Raw genomic sequence first — 21954 nt, 5'->3', positions numbered from 1 at the left:
TGGCTGAGGGCGTGATCCAGGAGTCCCAGGATCGAGTCCCGCATTGGGCTCCCCACAGGGAACCTGCTTCTCCTATGCCTGTGTCTCTGTCTCTCTCTCTGTATTTCTCATGAATAAATAAATAAAATCTTAAAAAAAAGAAGTCTTACATCTCAATAAGAAGAGAATCAAGTAAAAAATATGCAGATACTTTGTAAATGAAGAAGTCTAGGAAAAGATGTTCAACATCATTGGTCACTAAGGAGCTGTAAATTAAAACCACAATGAGATACTACTGCACACCCACTGGAAAAACAAAAATTAAAAACAAGTGTTGGCAAAGATGTGAAGCAAATGGAAACCTTATGAACCATATGTGGGAGTGCTAAATGGCAGTTGGAAGAATGGTAGTGATTCAGAAGGGGGCAGCTCTATGAAAGGGGGCAGGATGATGCAGAACAAAGCAACAGCCAATCCAGAGTTGTCCAGTGAGACAAGTTGTTGTTGCTGGCCACTGAGATTGTGAGATTACCTATAATATACATAACTTTTAAAAAGTTGAGTTGTAGTTTGGCTTTATTTCTTCTCTTCTTTTTCTGTGCAAAATATTTTTTGTTGCTAAATTTGTTGATATTTTTCATTACTGCTTCATAATTTGTTTTTTTTCTTTTATTATTATTTTTTTATCGGAGTTCAATTTGCCAACATGTAGCAAAACACCCAGTGCTCATCCCGCCAAGTGCCCCCCTCAGTGCCCATCACCCAATCACCCCAACTCCCCACCCACCTCCCCTTCCACTACCCCTTTTTCATTTCCCAGAGTTAGTGTCTCTCATGTTTTGTCAACCTCACTGATATTTTCACTCATTTTCTCTCCGTTCCCTTTATCCCCTTTCACTAATTTTTATATTCCCCAAATGAATGAGACCATATAATGTATGACCTTCTCCGATTGACTTATTTCACTCAGCATAATACCCTCCAGGCCCCTCCATGTCGAAGCAAAAGGTGGCTGTTTGTCATTTTTAATGGCTGAGGAATATTCCCTTGTATACATAAACCACATCTTCTTTATCCATTCATCTTTCGATGGACACTGAGGCTCCTTACACAGTTTGGCTATTGTGGACATTGCCGCTTCATAATTTGAATCATAATTCCCACTTTCCAACTTTCCTGTAATCTTTTAATTGAAAGTCCAGCTTTTTCCCAGTAATTTGAAATGCCACCTTTATTATATATCAAACATCCATATATACTTGCTCTACTTTTGTATTTTCCATTCTTTTCATTGTTTTGTCTGTCTGTCTTTGGACATAATATCACACTGTTTAAATATAGTGATGTTACAAAAGTATAATTTAATATGCTTTTCATTGCGCTTTTTCAATATTTTCTCGACTATTTGCTTCTGTATTTCAAGACTCAAATTTTCTAGCTTCACAAGAAATATTAGTATTTTTATTGGAATCACATCTTTTCATATGTCATTTTTTATATTAACTCAAACAATAGTGACTCTTTAGGAATTGAATCACCCAATTCAAGAATATAGAGTGTCCTTTTGTCCAAATTTATTTTTGTATCTTGCAATAGTGTTTTGTTTCTGTTTTCTCCCACATTTTTGTTGTGGGATCTTTTCTTCTATTATATTTTTCTGACTAATAATTTGTACAAATATGAGATATTATTTTTACGTGTTAATTTTATATATCATGCCACATCATGGAATTATATTATTACTTATAATTCTATTTCCATTGACCCTTTTCAAGTACACTATCATAATTCATTTATTAAATTTATTTACACACTTATGTATTATTTATATCAAATACATATTATACATATTTATATTATCTATTTATAGATCAAGATACATTTTCATCTTTTTCTCTTATAATTACTATACTCCTAATTATTTCTTATAGTTATATTGGATAATATTTCTAACACAAGAGCATAGAGTAATGCAAATGATAGGCATCTTCCCCCTATGCTGTCTCAGAATTTATAGAGTGTTTCCCTATACTTATGTATGGGGAAACATTTATTTATTTATTTATTTTAATAATATCTTTTTTAAAAAATCATTTATTCATTCATGAGAGACACAGGGAGAGAGAGAGGCAGAGACATAAGCAGAGGAAGAAGCAGGCTCCATGCAGGGAGCCCCATGTGGGACTTGATCCCGGGTCCCCAGGATCACGCCCTGGGCTGACGGCAGCGCTAAACTGCTGAGCCACCCGGGCTGCCCATGGGGAAACATTTATATGTTACATTTTAGGTTCAGGAATAGAAATATAAACACACACACACAGGCAGACACATATACATACACACAAAATAATCCTCTTTTTTTTAAAGATTTTATTTATTTATTCATGAGAGGCACAGAGAGAGAAAGACGCAGAGACACAGGCAGAGGGAGAAGCAGGCTCCATGCAGGGAGCCCGACGTGGGACTCGATCCCGAGTCTCCAGGATCATGCCCTGGGCCCAAGGCAGGCACCAAACCGCTGAGCCACCGAGGGATCCCCCACAACATAATCATCTTAAGATAATTCATCTTAGGATGAATTCATTAAATCTTATTTCAGAATATATTTTTTAAGTTAGAAATTGATGTTGAATTCTGAAATACCTCTCAAGAATCTAGAGAATGTTTCCTTAAATGTATTAATGTGCTGAGTGACAATTATGGCTTTTAAAATGTGAACTGTTTCTGCATTGTTGTAATATACTCTACTTGCTCAGAATACATTATTTTTGAATGTACCGTTTTATTTTGTTTGCTAATTTTTATTTTAGATTTTTTTTGCGTTGACATACATAAATAAAATTGTCTTTAATTTTCATTGTTGGAGTTTCTAGCTTTATAGTTTCAGTGTTGTTCTCACCCCATAAAAATACTTTGAATATTTTCCTTTTCTTCAGTATTATCTGTGTGATGTTGTTATTTGCATGCCTGCGTGATTGGTATGTTTTTTGGAGAATGTGTACAGAGAAATTAAAATTTGCTAATGGCCATTACATAATGGAAACCTGGAATATTTATCTTATTATATAACCTTGTACATGCTTATTGAAGAAATCCTACAAAGTACAAATGAGCAAAAAGCAAAATACAGTAAAGCAACAATGCTAATAAAAGCAACAACCTTTCACTACTTTGAATAATCTCTTCACTAGATGATTTTAAAAAAATGTAATAGTGACCAAAATCAGAAAAAAAAAAAGTATCTTATATTGGCCTTCTTCCACCAGAATGTTGCCTTGAGAACCTTAGCTTTTAATTTATTACTACATTTTTATTTCTTTTATATTAAAAATAATTTAAAGTATTTGACATATATGGCTGTTCTCTTAAGCTAATGATTCTATAATGTTTGAAGACTAAAGGGTAGCCCTTTAAAAAAATAGGAAATATCTCATCTTAACCAATATCTCATGCAACCAGACGAGATAATAACTTCATATTAGTTTATGAAAAACCAAGTATTGACTAAAAGGAAGACTACCATTTTGACTGCAGAATAAATTTTTTTGAGTACTTACTTTAACCTGTCACTTTTAAAAAGTTATTATAAAAGTTATTTATATAAATAAATGAATAAATAGTTATTCATACCCTCACTGAGCTTGTACCCTAAGTAATGATGTCTGAGATTCTTCTTTATGATTAGATTTGACTGCTAAATTCAGGTACTCTTATGTGGATACCATCTTGATTTATATTTTTTGACAGCAAAAAGTACAGAAGAAAAGATTGGTTTTCTATTTTCTCTGTTTAATTTTCCTCTATTTTTCCTTTTTATAAACCCTTTCTGAGATATTAGAATACTTTTTAAGGATCCCTTCTTATTTTTATATACAGTATTTTTAGTTTTAGTAGTGGTTGTCCTTCATATAATAATATGCATATGTGAGTTATCACCGTGTGATGTTATCAACATTTTACCTCTTTGAATGAAGTTTAAAGAATTTTACTTCTGTTAAGGTCCTTTTAGCAACCCCACTTTTTTTTTACTTTTCTTTATCTGTATTTTTTGAGTATAGGTGACACACAATGTTACATTTTCAGGTGTACAACTTACAAATTTGACAAATCTATACATTTTGCTATGTTTACCACAAGTGTAGCTACCATCTGTCGCCATACAACACTATTACAATATCACTGGCTGTATCCCTTAAGCCCTGCTTTTTATCCCATGACTTATTCATTCCATACCCAGAAGCCTGTACCTCCTACTCCCTCTTCACCCATTTTGCCCATCCCACCATCCCCTGCCCCTCTGACAAGCATTAGTTTGTTCTCTGTATTCATAGTTCTATTCTGTCATTTATTTCTTTATTCATTTTTTAGATTCCATTTATGAGTGGAATCATATGATATTTGTCTTTCTCAGACTTATTTCATTTAGCATAATGCCCTCCAGGTCCATCATGTCACAAATGGCACAATCTCCCTCCTCACCTCTTAAACAGAGTTTTCTTTAGTATTTACTCCACATACTTTAAGTACTACGTTACATGGTGTTATAATTTTTGCTTTAATCATCAAATATGATAAAAGAATCTCATGAGAAATAGGATTGTCTATTACAGTTACCCTCTTTGCCCATTTTGATGTTATTGCCTTCCGAAGTTCAAAGCCGCCTATTATTTCCTCTACAGTTAAGGAACTTCTTTTAGTTACTCTTTAACAGTAGATTTGCTAACCATAAATTGTCTTAGTTTTCCTTTTTCTGAGAATGTTTTTATTTACCCATCATCTTTGAAGGATATTTTCACCAGACTAGAGTTGGCAATTGACTTCTTTTCTTCCACTACTTGAAAAACGTGTCACTTCCTTCTGGCCTCTGTGGTTTTAGATGAGAAATGGGCTTTCACCTGATTTGGTGTTTTCCTCTAAGTAACGTGTCATTTCTGTCTGACTTCTTTGAGGATTTTTTCTTTGTCTTCAGTTTTCAGAGGTTTAATTACAGTGTACCTTGGCATGGATTTCTTTGGGTATTCTGAGGCTTGCTTGGCTTCTTGAATCTGCACATTTCTGTGGGTTATTTTGTCCTACAGGTCCCTGAGACTCTGTTTATTTTCAATCCATTTCCTCATTGTTCACATCAGGTAAACCGTATTTGTTTGTTCTCAAGTTCACGCTGTCATTCCCGTTCTACTACTAAGCACATGTAGTCAGTTGTCCAGTTTCACTTATCATATTTTTTCAGTTCTATAACTCTCATTTTTTTTAATAATTTGTTTCTTTGCTGAGATTTTGTTTTTTGTTTGTTTGTTTGTCTCAAGAGAATTTGTAATTGCTTATTGGAGCATTTTTATGATGGTTGTTTTATAATCCTTGTCAAATTGTCCCAACATTTGATTCATCTTGGTGCTGGCATCTATTGGTTGCTTTTCTAATTCATGTCATAATTTTCCTGGTTCTAGATATGATGAATAATATTTTATTGCAGCCTAGACATTTTGGACATTATATTAGGAGACTCTGGTTCCTATTTATTCATCTTTTTTGCAGGCTATGCTCCCATTAAAATGAACCTGAAGATCTTGATTGTTGTTTATGTTTAGCTTCTTGAAGGGCCTGGTGTACCTCATCATGGCAAAAGTGGGCCTGACATCACACTGCTTTGTTGCTGAGTGGTGTGACTGCAAACTTGGTTCCAAACTAAGCTCCTCTGATACCAGTGGAGTTCCAATTTTTCCTGCCATTACTGTTACCTCTTCTGCCTCTTTGATGCCAGATGAAGAGGGAGGTTCACCTCCATATTGTACCCCGCTGACACTAGGAGGGGGGACATATAGAAGAAGTGGACTGTCACTTTCCCTGCCTTATACTACTTTACTCCACCTCCCCAGTGCTAAGTGGGTACAGAGGTTCAACTCTCCACTTAGTCTTGCTAACTCCAGGTCTGGGGTGAAAGCAGGGTGCTTATCAGCTCCAAATGGTACCCATTGTTTAGTGTCCTTGATGCCAGTCCAGGTGGGTGCTCAGCTTTCCAAGGACTCCCTCACTTCAGTGGGGATATTGCAGGACCAGCCACAGGGCATTGGGAAGCATATCAAAGATCAGCTCCCTTCTCAGGATCTTGTACATAAACGATGAGGGAATCCAAGTGATTTTGCCTGGGCAGGGCCTGGGGTAGAAGATCAAAATTCCATACCAGGGCTGAAACTGCATGGGTACAAGGTGTGATTCCCTCCCCCCCCCCCCCCATAATGTTTGACTACAGTGGAGCAGGTATTGCAAGAAGATTCTACCTGAGGTCCCACGTTTTCCCATCCTTTGGCTTGGGATGAATGGGCTATTGCTGAGGGTTTTATTTTTCTTTTATTTTTGGGCTGTTTTGTTCTGTGTTTTATTTTTATGTTTTGGTGTGTACCTGTTAAAGTCTTCTGCAATGCCCTCTCAGATCTCTGAAGATATGTGAGGCAATCAGGAGATCTAGGGAACTCACTGGCATGTTATTCTTCAGGTCTCAAGGTCTCTTACAGCCAGCCTTCCTTCCACCTTTCAGAGAATCCCTATGCTTATTGTGTTATGTTCAAAGTTGTTTAATTGTGATGGGGAGAGCCTGTGAGGAATGGGGCTATTCCACTCCACCGTGACAGAACCAGGACTCCCTATCATAGAAAGATTTGAAATGTATAAAATCACATCTTTTATTATTTTTTACTTCACATGTTGCACACAAATCTGGTCAGGGATTCATTTGGCTGCCCAACCCTCCTTGTCAAATCAGACCCTGGAAGATCAAGGGCAGACCAGGTTTAAGTGATCATTAATCTGTTAAAAGAAAGTGAGAGGAGAAACCCTTTCCCTGAGTAACTAAGGCAGAATTTTTTAATATGTCTTTAGATGATAAATGACAAGTGAGAATATTTGATCTAGGGACAAGTGTAATATTTCCTCTGGATTTATATCTACCATTTAGCACCACCAACTTCAGTTCATGAACACATCTAATGATAAATATCCCTTTTAGGTTAATTTTTCTATATCTAAAATAGTGCCCCAGTGGGAAGTGATGACCAATCCATTCCCCAATGGCTTCAGGTAGGGAAATTACTGAGTTCATCATCAATCTTACCCTTCAGTCCTCCAGGGAAGATTATCTTTGTAGAACATTGTAAAGCTAAATAAATTTTAAAAATTATCAAAGAGAGATTATAAATCTAAGCAGAAGTTCTCCAGACTGGGCATTCACTGGGGAATTAGGAAAAAAATAATACTAAAGGGTTTGCACTGCCCCAGATCAATTAAATAAGAATATCTTGAGTGGGGCCTAGGCATCAGTATTTTTTAAAACTGTCCAGGTGATTCTAACGTGCAGCCAAGACTGAAAATAACTCATTCGGGCAGGTAGTGTTTTCCTTTGACAAGGGAATTTATCTGTTATAACAAATTGCGTCTACCATGCCACATAAAAGCTCACACTGAATAGATGTTCTGGTGATATGAGATAGCCAACTCAAAAGCAGTTCCTTTAAGATTGCTCCTCCCAACTTTACTAAATGCTTGTTTTGCTACCAGAAAGTCTTTTCAAACCAGGACGAAGAATGGGCAATGCTCTAAAACTATTTTCTCCCAACAGACAAAGAATCAAATCCTATGATTCTGGAGAGATGGATACTCTAAAGTTGAGATCTCTCACACAGAAATTGTGTTCATAACCATCAAGTTCAGTCCATTGTATTTCTTAACTTTGGAACCCATGACATTCTGACTATGTATAACAGAAACTTTACCTTGCAAAAAGTACTTGCAAGTGAGCCCACCAGGTGTAAAGCATTGAAATTGTTGGATTGTGTATTGAGCATTCCCTGATCCCACTGCTCCTGATGGAGAGCTCACTTTCAACCTAGCAAATCAATCTCATTTTGCCCATGGAGAACATTTATAAGCAAGAGTTTGCATTTTTGAAACTTCAAGGATGGATACCTATACTGCTGAGTTGGTTGTACCTGGAAAATGTTGGGACTTTTACCCAGGGGAATGGTGTTGAATGAGGGGGATGACAGTAAGGATAACTAATTCCTCAATCTGGAAGAGTATAATGGAAGCTGGATACATGCCAGCTCTGTGTTTGTGGGATCTTACAAGGAGACATAATAAAAGTTTCTGGATGAGATGAGTATTGTTATTAGGGTAGAGGCATCAAAGGCTGGTTAAATTGCCCTTCAGAGAATGATACTTCATTGGGGCATTAAGTTATTCTCCCTTAGGGGCATTGACAAAGGATTGGAGAACACCAACCATAGTTTTTTCCTAAGAAAGGTAAGCCTGAGGACTGTGATAAAATGGATCTCTCCTCTTCAAGTTTTGATAGTCTGTTTCCTGACATGGCCTATCATGGATTCTGACAAATTTAGAGGGTTCCACAAATAATCTCATTTACAGAATTCTACCAGGATCTCTCTCTGTCCAGGTTCTCCTTAGTCTTAATACTGCTGACAACTGCAGCCATTGGCCCTGGTGCCCAGGTATTTTTGAGAATACCATTTTTCTCTTGATTTGGTTTAAGATTTGGGATTTTCTATTTCAAGAGGTTATTTATCTTGGCTTAAAAAACCGGTGGGAAGTCTCAATGGCACAATGTTAGACAACCTAGCTTCTAGAAACTTTACAAGTAAATTTAGCAATCAGCATCCACATACATAATCCATATGCTTAAACATAGTTGTGTGTGAAAATGCAAGCAGAAGATTCTGTGGAAGCTGTGCCATCCTTAGATTCCAGAGAAGGGCTAATAGTTCACTTAATGTTCTAGAGACAGAGTTGGTTCAGTTAAAAATTTATTTAGTAAATGCCAACTGCATCCTAATATATAGAGAAATGCATAAAATGTGGTCTCTGTCCTTTAGAAGCTTACAACTGATCATAATCTTTATATTCAGCCAAATCTGACCACAAAAAGTGCATCCAATTTCAGAAAGTGTTAGACAAATGTTTAACTTCAATAGTTCGCCAATGATTACATACATAACTCACTAAGATCCTTCATTCTAGCCTTAAATTTAGTCACTGCAGATTGACTCACTCATCTCTCATTGTACATACCTATTATTAAAGCTTTTCTATATGAACAGCCCTATAAACATTGAAATTGTATGAAGGATGGCTCATTAGACCAAGTGCATAGCTTTAGTTAGTGGCTCTTAAAGTCTTAGTAGGCTGCCAACTACATTTTCAATATTTATCAGCCACCTCTTACACATCTTTGTCCAAAAGAAGAAAGAGGCACATTCTCTAAATCTATGAGGAGCTACATCACACAAGCAGCATATAAAAGCTTGTGGCATGGTTGGTTGGTCTCCAAAAATATCAAATGAGAGTAAAATGAAGATAAAAGTTCATGATGGCTACACAGAATGCTTAAAATATTTGATTCATTTTCACTTAATGATAGTTGAAATTTTCTCTAAAATGAAGGTGATTGCCTCAATGTATTTTAGATGTTAAAGCTGAAATTGAAGAGAAAGAAATTCCACTTAAACTTCATACACAAATAACTAGTAAAGGATGTCAGCTGCATTACATTACTACTGCCCATATTGGCTAAGTAAATTATGTGCTCATTAGTTTATTGAGTTAATAAATGAGAGGCTTAAAAATGTACATGCTCTTACAAGTGAAATATTTTCACAGAGCCAAAGGAAGCTTGACTAATTTGAGTTAGATTTAAATCCTTTGTCTTCGGTAATGATTAATACCATGAGACAATAAAAGAGTAATCAGCTTCTAATTCTGACTTGGCCAGTTCTCTTGTTCCCCGAGAACATGGGAAATTCTCTTAGTCCATAGGTCTGTATCTCTTCATCTATAAAAGAACAAGACAAAACTGATTCTTTGGGCTACACCTCGTTCCATGATTCTGTGCCATTAGACAAAGATTCTAAGGGGTCTTATATTTATAACTTAATCTTATATATAATAAAATTGGTCAGGTATTATTAAAGCATAGTCTTATAAAATAAGGGTCATTTAAGGACTGAAATATATCCTAGGCTGAGAAAACTCTGGGGCCAAGACCCATGATATAGCTGCAATAATTAAATTGCTGAACTCTCAGAGGAGAATGGGGCTGATGATATATTATCACAAGATATGATAATGTAAATGAAAATGCTTTGTAAACTATTTGAGGCTGTATAAATGTCAGATATTAGGCATCATTATTTTCTCCACTGGGAGACCAACTTACAGAACTGGCCTCAACAAGGCCATGTAATAAGTCAGGGACATTTTGGAAGAAAATACATTTTTCATTCTGACATTCCTACCATCCTTTCATCTCACCAATATTTACGGAGCTGCTTCTACTTCTAAAGTGCCAGCAGGGAAATTAAAGGGGTGTCTAAGACTATTACTATCTTCAGCAAGTTTGCAATCTCGTAAATATGTATGAAACAACTGTTTCATCTGTTTGGGTTTTTTTCGAATGACTTTATGTGTAGATTATTTTCCTTAACTAGGTTTTAAGTTCATTGAAGCCCCAAAATAGACTTTTATTTCTTTTGACCTCCTTCATGATATTCAATGGACTATTGGGCATAATGATCCTAAAAAATTATTTTGATGGAAATATTAAAAATAATCTCTGTGACAGGGTGTAGACTCTCTGAAAGGCTAAACAAATGTAAATTATTACTACTATTTACTACTGTTATTTATAAATTGTCTCTAGTACAATGTCTAGGCAATTAGGATTCCATAGTTTTAGAAATGTGACTCAATAAGGACCTAAAATAATAATACAAAAATAAGCAACTTTTATGGAGGACTAATAATGTGCCAGACACTGTTACGTGCTTATAGTCATTGTCTTATTACTCCCCACAATCATTCTATTAAGTTGGAAATCACTATTATTCCCACACTATAGATGAACAGAGTAAGGTTTAGAGACAACTGAAGCCACATAGTAAGTAGAAGAACTAGAAAATGAATCCAGGTGGTGTAGTTGTCAACACCTGACAAAGGACACCATTACTGGCAGCCTAATATACCTGGTTTACCACATTAAAATTATCTAGAACTTTAGACCATTCTAGACCAGTATTTCTTTATGGAGGACAATTTTACCACCTAGGAAATATTTGACAATATCTGGAGATATTGTGGGTGTCTCACTTGCAGAGGTTCTACAAGGGTGTGACACTTGTGGGTGTCACAACTGCAGAGATTCTACAGAGGCCATAGACGCTGCTTAACATCCTGTACTGTCAAGACCCCCCACAACAAGGAATGATCCAGTCCAAAATGTCAATAGAGAAACTCTGATATAGATCTGTCTTTTCATGCCAGGACCTTTTGGTTGAAAATCAGTGATTTGGGGCAGCCTGATGGCTCAGTGGTTTAGCGCTGCCATCAGTCAGCCCAGGGCAATCCTGGAGACCCGGGATCGAGTCCCACGTTGGGCTCCCCGCATGGAGCCTGCTTCTCCCTCTGCCTGTGTCTCTGCCTCTCTCTCTCTCTCTATGTCTGTCATAAGTAAATAATAAGTCTTAAAAAAAAATCTTTAAAAAAAATGAATATAAATGGCCTAAAACAGCCAGAACAAAAAAAAAATTTTTTAAAGAAGAAAATCAGTGATTTTGTTGTTTCTTAAATTGAAGTATTAACATACAACATTATATTAGTTTCAGGTGTACAACATATAATGATTCGATATTTGTATATGTTGTGAAATGATCACCACAATAGGTCTAGTTACCATAGTTACCATCCACAGTGACTTTCTTCTATTGGCTCAGGCAGTCATGAACAAACATGATCTGAAGGGCCAGCAGAGGAGCTCAGGTAAATGTAAGGATGCAGTTCGTGATACCAGAGTTTTTATGGATGGCAATACAGTGTGGGGTACCTTCCCTGAAGGTAAGAATGGAATTCTGCTTTGATATTTTTTTTTTGGTTGAATTTGTAATTTTTAAAGGTTTGGTTTATAGTTCATCTCCTACCCCCCAATAACCCCTGACACTTTTTGTTAATTTAAACAATGTTCTATAGCTGTTGTTGTTGTTGTTGTTTTTAATCTAGAATATACTTGAAATCTTTCCTATATTTGAGACTCTTTCCATCTAACAGTTATATGGCTTTATCTATGAGTAGCTAAGATAAATAGCTATAGCAATTTCATGGTACTTAAAGTCACATTTCTTGATAATCTCTGGATTTTCAGGGACCATTAGAGATCCCTGTGTGAATCTTGGAATAATGAAAAGTACATTCTAGCAAATACTTTAGGTATTCTGCTATTGCTACATTGATTTAGAAATACATTTCTAAATCAATTTTTTTTCGCAATTTTAACTTGTAATAAAATGAGTCTTAACAAAAATGCCCTTTGCAATCTAAATGCTTGGGTTAGAACAGCAGGCCAAATTGAGAATTAATTAACATTTCGAAGTCATAGTGCTATATTGCTTAATCCTAAATTGTACTTCAAATAAGGATTGATTTCTACATCATGACAAAACAACTTTTCCCTCTTCCCATGCTTTTTTAGATGGGAAAATATGGATGGTGTAGATTTAGAGAGTAAGATCAAATAATACAACCATTAAATGTTTTTGATGAAGCCATAATAGTCTATTACAGAATCCGTGTTCTCTAAGTCATCTTTAAAACTTTGAGAAAATAATTATTACTAAATAAGGAAGACAGAAAACCAACCAGTACTGAACACATTAGTATAATTTATGTATTCATAAAACTGATAATAGACATTTATTTCTAAAAATCCTTAAAGCACAGGTAATAATGGAGCCAGTCAGCAATTTGCCACTTGCAATTAATCACTCTCTTCATATTCACAACATTCAATTTTTCTTGCTATTTGAGAGAGTAATGATTAATTGATAAAAGTTTAACAAGCGCACTAATAGCAGGTGCTCCTAATTGCAAAGTCTTCAGAATGATTCTCCCCAAACCTACTTTATGCTAATTTGTACAGCATTAGTCATAACACTTTACAATTTTACTTTTAAAACAACTTTCCTTTTAGTCACCCTAATTTAATTAAGAATTTTAACTAGTTACATGTATCAAGAACACCAATGAATTTTAAATTTGTGAGTTTGATTACCATAAGAGATTAACAAGAAAACTCATAAAAATGCACGGCTGCCAATTAGAAGCATCAACACTGTGTAAATTAGAATTTGTTAATTGGTTTAGCAAATGTAAATTCCATTTTTTGGAATTTTATGAACTGAAAAATTGATTATATTTTTGTGAGCCTCCAGAAATATCTTATTAGTGATGATATTTGTTTCAGTAGTTCCTGAGATTATACTTGTATCTTAGTCACAAATATTTCTATTTCATTTATTTCACAAATATCTGATTATAGCATTCATTTTTCATCCACACATATTTGCTCCTCACCATCCACACTATTAAATGAATACTTAAGTACACATTTTTCTTTCATCTGTCTTTCCTCTCAGCAAGACAGTTAAAATATGCATTCTAGGTAAGGTTTGTTATTTTGTACTTTCAATATTAAAGCATATGTAATTAATTTAGTTTCCTTAAACACTATGTGTTTATGACAAAACCTACAGATGCTTTCACAAAGATGAATACTGAAACAGCATTCCAGGTATGCAGATTAATACTGTTTGCCTCTAGGAAATAGACCCAGCAATCTTATATTTTATAATTATGAGAGGAGCAAAAGCTATATTTCAGTATGCATTGTGGAATGGGGAGGTCTCTTAGGAATGTAAGATCAAAATCGATTCACAGCAAAAATCTATTCTAGCTTCAAAGTTGCTCCCATGCTGAGTAACAGTCAAGAAACTGAGGGCAGAATTTAGGACAGGCCTAACCTACCCTTATGGCTGAGTCTACATACTATAATCGAGAAGCCGGGGGCGGGGGGGGGGGTGGGAGATGGGGCACTGACTGGATTAGATTGTTCTGTGAATCGAGTACTCTGTTTTCCAGATAATGTGACTCATTTGATAGTGGCTGACACACACACACACTCTCTCTCTCTGCCTCCTAACTTCTCTGGCCCCTCCCAGAACTGTTTTTGGAAATCACAATGCCTGATAATCTCTCCTAAAGGCCCCAAATTGAGCAGATAATTATTTGGCCGTTCAAAACCTCTTGCATTAATGCATTACCCTAAATTAGTGTAATTAGATTACTCTACCCATGATTAGCTCCCAAAGGGATATAGCACAGGATAAGACCACAAGGTAGAGGGACCATGAACTTAGTGCTTTCCCCTTTGATCAATGGGGGTAGGAAGGGACTCGACATTTCCAGAGAACATGCTTCATGTTTATAGTTCCATATCTTCTCATCTTCAGGCAGGAACTGAGACCCTGGTGACTAGACATGGGAACCAGGTAGCAGCAAGAAAGCATCTGGCCTTGGAGGGCTGCTGCAGGACTCTGGGTTGCTAGGAATTAGCCGGGTCATAAGGAGGCAGAGCAGCCCTTGACAACCAAAAAACAGAGGAGCTTTGTTTTTTCACCCTGATCCCTTCCTCGTTGTTACATCCTATGTTATACTAGTTTAAAAGAAAAAACCTTGGAGGAGTCCAAGATGGTGGAGGAGTAGGAGACCTTAGTTTCTTCTGGTCCCAGGAATTCAGCTGGATAGCTATTAAATCATTCTGAACACCTGCGAACTCAACTGGAGATCTAAGAGAATAGCTACAACTCTACAAATAGAAAAGTGACTCCTTTCTGCAAGGCAGTAGTGCAGAGAAGGGAACCCCAGGTGGTGTAGGGGAAGAGAAACTGCAGGGGGAGGCAGCCTCCAGCAGCCGGCCACCCTACCAGAGAGTATCAGTACTCTCTACTGATAGAGCAGTGGAGCACAAAATCAGAACTTGTAGAAGACTGCTCCGGTGAGGGACGACCCTGCCCGAAAGGTGCTCAGGCAGCAAAGCCAGGGTGGAATCTTAGGTGGGAGAGTGTGGTCTCAGGAACCCCGGGGTCACAGGGGGACGGAGGGGGCCTGAGTGCAGCAGAGTTCCCACGCATGGGAGCAGGGAAGCTGGATGCAATCAGTGAGCCCAGGGAAGGTGTCTCAGCCCGGGGTTGCCCCAAACCTTGAAGCATGGCACAGTCTCCCCAAGCAGAGGCCAAGCAAGTGGAAGAACTGGTGAGACACCCCCGCTTTCTCCCGAGGGAGGAGCAGCACAGGTGTGGGCAGCAGGAGTCAGCAGGGTTTGGAGATCCCGAATGGGGTCAGGCGCCTGAGACAGAAATGCTGGGCCACAGGTTGGGGGAGGACCGAGTGGGGATAGAGACCAGGGAGACAGGAGGGACTGACTTTTCCCTGAGGGTGCACTGAGGAGTGGGGCTCCAAGCTTTCTGCTCAGGGGCTGGAGATGGGAGCCATTATCACTCTCAGCCTCTAAAATGGCTCAGACAGCCTTCAGGGAACAAAAGCCACACAGAGCAATCCAGAGCAGATTACTGAGCCTGGCCGCTGGCTAGGGTGGTGCAGTTCCACCAGGGCCAAGACACTCGAGAATCCAAGCAATAGGCCCCTCGCCCAGAAGATCTATGAGAACATCCAGCAAGACCAAGTTTACCAGTCACCGAGAACTGCAAAACTCCAGTGCTAGGGGAATATAGCATGTAGAATTCATGGGGTTTCCCCTCGTGGTTCTTTAGTCTTTCAATTTTAATTTTTCTCTCTTTCTTTTTTCAACCAATTTCTTGTTTTATCCATTTATTTATTTATTTTTAATCAACTTGTTTAAAAAGCATTTTTAATTTTCATTTTTAGTTACATTCTATTCTTTCATTGTATTTAATGTTATTTTTGTGTATATATATGTATATGTATATATGTGTGTGTATATATATATGTTTTTCATTCTTTACAATTTTGGGATGCAGTTTCTTATTTTCTTTCTATTATTTTGTTATATTCTTTTCTGTTATTTTTTTTTGTATATATATATATATATATATTTAATTCTTTACAATTTTGGGATGCAGTTTCTTCTAATAGACCAAAATACAGCTAATATCTAATGTATGGTTCTGTTCTCTTCACCCGTCTGATCATATTCACTTCTTTTTTTTTTTCTTCCTCTTTTTTTCTGTTTGTTAAAGTCTTTTTAAAATTTTCACCTTTACAATTACATTTTATCCTTTCAATCTGTTTAATTTCAATTTTGTATATGTATATTTTTCTTTCTTTACAGTTTTTGAGATGTAGTTTTTTTTCTAACAAACTGACCAAACTACACTCAGAATATAGTGTATCAGGAGACCTGGGTGGCTCTTTGGTTGAGCATCTGCCTTTGGCTCAGAGCATGATCTTGGAGTTCCAGGATCGAGTCCCACATGGGGCTCCCTGTACGGAGCCTGCTTCTCCCTCTGCCTATGTCTCTGCCTCTCTCTCTCTGTGTCTCTCATAAATAAATAAATAAATAAATAAATAAATAAATAAATAAAGAATCTTTTAAAAAAATAGATGCAGAAAAAGCATTTGACAATGTATGGCATCCTTTGTTTGATCAAAACTCTTCACAGTGTAGGGATAAAGGGAACATAACTCATTATTATAAAAGCCGTATATAAAAAGCCTACAGCAAGTATCATTCTCAATGGGAAAAAACTGAGAGCTCTTCCTCTAAGGTCAGGAACACAGCAGGGATGTCCACTATTACCACCATTGCTCAACATCGTACTAGAAGTCCTAGCTTCAGTAATAAGACAACAAAAAGAAATAAAAGGCATCCGAATCAGTAAAGAAGTCAAACTCTCACTCTTTGCAGATGACATGATACTCTATGTGAAAAACCCAAAATACTCCACACTAACATTGCCTGAAAACACAGAGGAATTCAGTAAAATGGCAAGATATAAAATCAATGCACAGAAATCAGTTGCATTTCTATACACTAATAATGAGACAGAAGAAAGAGACATTACAGTCAATCCCATTTACAATTGTACCCCAAACCATGAGATATCTAGGAATAAACCTAACCAGAGAGGCAAAGGATCAGTACTCAGAAAACTGTAGAACACTCATGAAAGAAATTGAGGAAGACACAAAGAAATGGAAAAATGTTCCATGCTCATTGTTTGGAAGAACAAATATTAGTAAAATGCCTATGCTACCTAGAGAAATCTATACATTCAATGAAAGGCCTATCAAAATACCATCAATTTATTTCACAGAGTTGGAACAAATAACCCTAAGATTTGTATGGAACCAGAAAAGACCCCAAACAGCCAAAGGAATGTTGAAAAAGAAAACCAAACCTAGTGGCACCACAATGCCAGATTTCAAGCTGTATTACAAAGCTGTAATCATCAAGACAGTGTTGTACTGGCACAAACAACATACACATAATGTCAATGGAACAAAATAGAGAACTGAGAAATGGACCCTCAACTCCATGGTCAACTAATCTTCAACAAAGCAGGAAAGACTATCCAGTGGAAAAAAAGACAGTCGCTTAAACAAATGGTGTTGGGAAAATTAGCCACATGCAGAAGAATGAAACAGGACCACTTCCTCACACCATACACAACAATGGAGTCAAAATAGATGAAAGACCTAAATGCAAGATAGGAATCCATCAGAATCCTAGAGGAGAAACAGGCAGCGACCTCTGTGATCTTGACCACAGCAACTTACTAGACATGTCTCCAAAAGTAATGGAAACAAAAGCAAAAATGAACTATTGGGACTTCATCAAGATAAAAAGCTTTTGCACAGCAAAGGAAGCAGTAAACAAAACCAAAAGACAACCAACAGAATGGGAGAAGATATTTGCAAATGACATATCCAATAAATGACTAGTATCCAAAATCTATAAAGAAGTTATCAAACTCAACACCCAAATAACAAATAATCAAGAAATGGAAAGAAGACATAAACAGAAATTTCTCTAAAGAAGACATACAAATAGCTAATGGACACATGAAAAAAATACTATCACTTGGCACCAGGGAAATACAAATCAAAACCACAGTGAGATACCAACTCATACAAGTCATTTGGCTAAAATTAATAAGTCAGGAAATGATAGATTTGTGAGAGGATGCAGAGAATGGGGAACCCTTGTACACTGTTGGTGGGAATACAACCTGGTGCAGCCACTCTGGAAAACAGTATAGAGGTTTCTCAAAAAGTTGAAAACAGAGCTACCCTACAAGCCAACAATTGCACCACTGCATATTTACTGCAAAGATACAGGTGTAGTGATCTGAACGGGCACCTGCACCCCAATGTTTATAGCAGCAATGTCCACAATAGCCAAACTATGGAAATAGACCAGAAGTCCATCAACAGATGAATGGATAAAGAAGATGTGGTGTGTATATATATATATATATACACACACACACATACATATATATATATATAGATGTGATATATGGACCCATAACCATCCTTTGGCTGTTTGCTTTGGCCTGGCCCTGTCCCTGCACCCACCTTGTTCCCTGGTGTGGGGGCCCTGCCCCATGACCCATAAGTCAGAGTAGCTTCCCATCAGGACAAAAGGTGGGAGTGGGGTGTTAGGGAAAGGTGAAGAAAATGGGAACCCCTCCCCTCTCCACTTAATAAAATTTTTATTTTTCTACTGAAAAAAAAAAAAAATCCCTGTACCCAGGCTTGTGGCTCCCGGCCCGGCCTGTCCACCCCGGTGCGGCCAGGACGCGCTTGACCAGTCGGCCCTTGTGATTTCTCCGTCCACGTCCCTCGGGAGGCTCAGAGAAGATCCCTGGGCTGGCGACAAGGTCCTCGCCAGGAAACGGGTCACACCCACACTTGAAAGCTTTGGCCGCATCTAAACACTGCAAACTGCTAGAATTTGTTATAAAACATGAAACACTTCCATGTGAAACAAAAACCCTCCTTGATTTAAGAGGCAAACGAGGAAAACGTGTGTCCCACTCCCTGCTTGTCGGGATTATATATATATATATATATATATATACATGTTACTCAGCCATCAAAAAAAAAAAATGAAATAAGTCGCGGACGGCCGGGGTGGCTCAGTGGTTTGGCGCCTGCCTTTGGCCCAGGGCGTGATACTGGAGACCCGGGATCGAATCCCACGTCGGGCTCCCGGTGCATGGAGCCTGCTTCTCCCTCTGCCTGTGTCTCTGCCTCTCTCTCTCTGTGTCTCTCATGAATAAATAAATAAAATCTTAAAAAAAAAATGAAATAGCCATTTGCAATGACATGGATGGAACTAAAGGATATTATGCTAAGCAAAATAAGTCAGTTAGAGAAAGACAATTATCATATGATCTCATTCATATGTGGAATTTAAGAAGGATCATAGGGGAAGAGAGGAAAAAATAAAACAAGACAAAATCAGAGAGGGAGGCAAACCATAAGAGACTTTTTAAAAAAAATATTTATTCATTAGAGACACAGAGATAGATAAATAGATGATAGATAGAGAGAGAGAGAGAGAGAGAGAGAGAGAGAGGCAGAGGGAGAAGCAGGCTCCATGCAGGGAGCCCGATGTGGGACTTGATCCTGGGACTCCAAGATCAACCCTGGGTCCAAGGCAGGTATCAAAGCGCTGAGCCACCCAGGGATCCCAAGAGACTCTTAATCATAGGAAACAACCTGAGGGTCACTGGAGAGGACAGGGTAGGGGATGGGGTAACTGGGCATTGGGCATTAAGGAAGGCATTTGATGTCATGAGCACTGGGTATTATATAAGACTGATAAATCACTGACTTCTACCTCTGAAATGAATAATACATTATTTAATTAATTGAATTTAAGTTAAAAAACGTGTATTTAAAAATGAGCATATATACAAAACATATGTACATATATATTAAACTTTCATTCTTGGGAAACACCGGAACTGGTTTATCATGGCAGTGGTAGACATTTTTGATTAATGTGTGGATATCCACCTAGAAAAACATCTCTAAATTTGTGCTTTATCTTATTTCCCATTTTCTTGATTCTTGTATCAAAAATGTATAAAATATACTTGTTAAATAAATAGATAATAAAAAATATTTTAAAGAAAAGGAAAAGTGGGACACCTGAGTGGCTCAGTGGTTGAGCATCTGCCTTTGGCTCAGGGCGTGATCCTGGAATTCCGGGATCGAGTCCCACATAAGGCTCCCTGCATGGAACCCGCTTCTCCCTTTGCCTATGTCTTTGCCTCTCCCTGTGTCTCTCATGAATAAATAAATAAAATCTTAAAAAAAAAATGAAAAGAAAAAATTGCAAACAAGCTCAATTTCCAAAAACCAAAGATCTTTAGTAAATTTAGGTGTTGGTGGCACATTATGCAGCCATTAAAATAATAATGAAGATATATGGAGGAAATGACATGGAAACATGTTCATAATTTATTGGCAGGGCTTTCTTCTTTCAAAGTAATGTCTATACCCAATGTGAGGCTCAAACACAAGTTCACATTTTATTATTTCACTAGTTCATTGAATATGTTATATACATATTATGTGTCAGGTTCTAAGTGCTTCAGTAGTAAATGAGATAGATCTGTTCTCCCAAAGCTTGCATTTTAGTAAGAGATTCAAAAAATCAAAGAGTAACTAGACAAATATATAATGTAGTTTCGAGAGTCATATTTGCTATGAAGAAATATAAAGAAAGGGAAGGAAGGGTGGGTGAAAATGACATCTGACTAGATACAGGGATAAGTTATGGAGCTAAGAATATTCCCAGAGGGGAAAATTAGTGTAAAATCTCTTATTTGGGAATGAGAAGGCCAGACTTATGGTAGAAAAGACCAAGGCTAAAAGGAAAGCAAAATAAGAGGTAGGACAGCATAGAGAGAAATGCAGAAAGGTCTGTAGTGATCGCTGCAAATTAGAGATGCTCTAGCGCCCTCACTGAGCTCTCCTTCCAGAGGATGATTCCACAAAGGAAGCATCATCTGCTGTGAACTGGAGTTGATTCTGGGTGTGGAAGGGCATCCCAGAATGGTGTGCTTTACACATGATAATACCCAGGGTGTCAGACATATTGTCTCACATCCAGTGGAGAGCATATAAGTATGCTGGCACTGTAATTATGTTTACTTAAAAATAATACATTCTGTGAGCCAGTCAGTCACTTCTGTAGGTTCTATGTCACCTTTGAGGCTTGGAGGTTTTTTGTTGGTTTTTTTGTTTGTTTGTTTGTTTTTTTAAGATTTTTTTATTCTTTTGAGAAGGGGGCAGAGGTAGAGGGGCAGAAGAAGAGGGAGAGAGAATCTCCAACAGACTATCCGCTAAGCACAGAGCTCGATCTCACAACCCTGAGATCTAAAAAACAAAAACAAAAACAAAAACAAAAAATTCCCAAGATATTGACCTGAGCCAAAATCAAGAGTCAGATGTTCAACTAAATGAGGCACCCAGGCACCCCTGAGGTTTTTAGCCTCCATTTTAAACCCAGTTAGTAAGCATTACTGGACTGGCTAAGTTGGAGAAATAGGGAAAACATGCATTGCTTTTACAGGAAATTCCCTAAGGGGGAGACTTTCTCTGGGGGCACTTCAGTGTTCCAATTCATCACTCTTTTCCCTCTTTTCTAGGGGTACCCCAGGACAGTTTGTCCAGTAACAGAAGCCCTCTGTAGATTTCACCACTTTGAACCTTGTCTCATAATGTGGTACTGGTAACCTTTATGGTCTACCCCTGGTCAATACAGGGATTCTAATCTTTGACTCTCCAGTTGCAATATTTTGGGGAAATCCCCAGAAAAACCATTCCACTTGAAGTCACAATTTCTTAGGCTACTAATAAGGAGAATAATATTTATCTTTCCCATAGGGTGGTGGGATGGTTGATTAATAAATCCTTAAAGGGTGTTTTGAAGATTACAAGTGTCAGCTATTATTGTGATTATTATTAGCTGAACCTACAATCCAGAATTAGAATGAGCATCAGGTTACAGCTGACTCTTTCATCTTCTGTACATATGTCCTATCCACTGGAGGAATTAAATTTAAGCCCAGCATAATTAATTGT

General features: G+C 37.4%; 2 long non-coding RNA genes across 5 annotated transcripts in view; one reads left to right on the top strand and one right to left on the bottom strand.

Moving 5' to 3' along the window:
- LOC140631887 (uncharacterized) overlaps nt 1-21954 on the bottom strand; it is a 114031-nt gene that overhangs the window by 82726 nt on the left and 9351 nt on the right. The window lies entirely within an intron of this gene.
- LOC140631883 (uncharacterized) overlaps nt 11643-21954 on the top strand; it is a 35235-nt gene continuing 24923 nt past the window's right edge. Inside the window, exon 1 of one of the 4 annotated variants that reach the window (XR_012029403.1) lies at nt 11643-11874. This is a non-coding gene — a long non-coding RNA (uncharacterized lncRNA). The remainder of the gene's footprint in view (nt 11875-21954) is intronic. The other 3 variants (XR_012029402.1, XR_012029401.1, XR_012029404.1) reach the window with 3 other exon arrangements.

This window comes from Canis lupus, chromosome 4 (genome assembly GCF_048164855.1).
Source record: "Canis lupus baileyi chromosome 4, mCanLup2.hap1, whole genome shotgun sequence".
Lineage (NCBI taxonomy): Eukaryota > Metazoa > Chordata > Mammalia > Carnivora > Canidae > Canis > Canis lupus.
The sequence above is the reverse complement of the archived record's forward strand: the minus strand, read 5'-3'. Positions and strand labels throughout refer to the sequence as shown.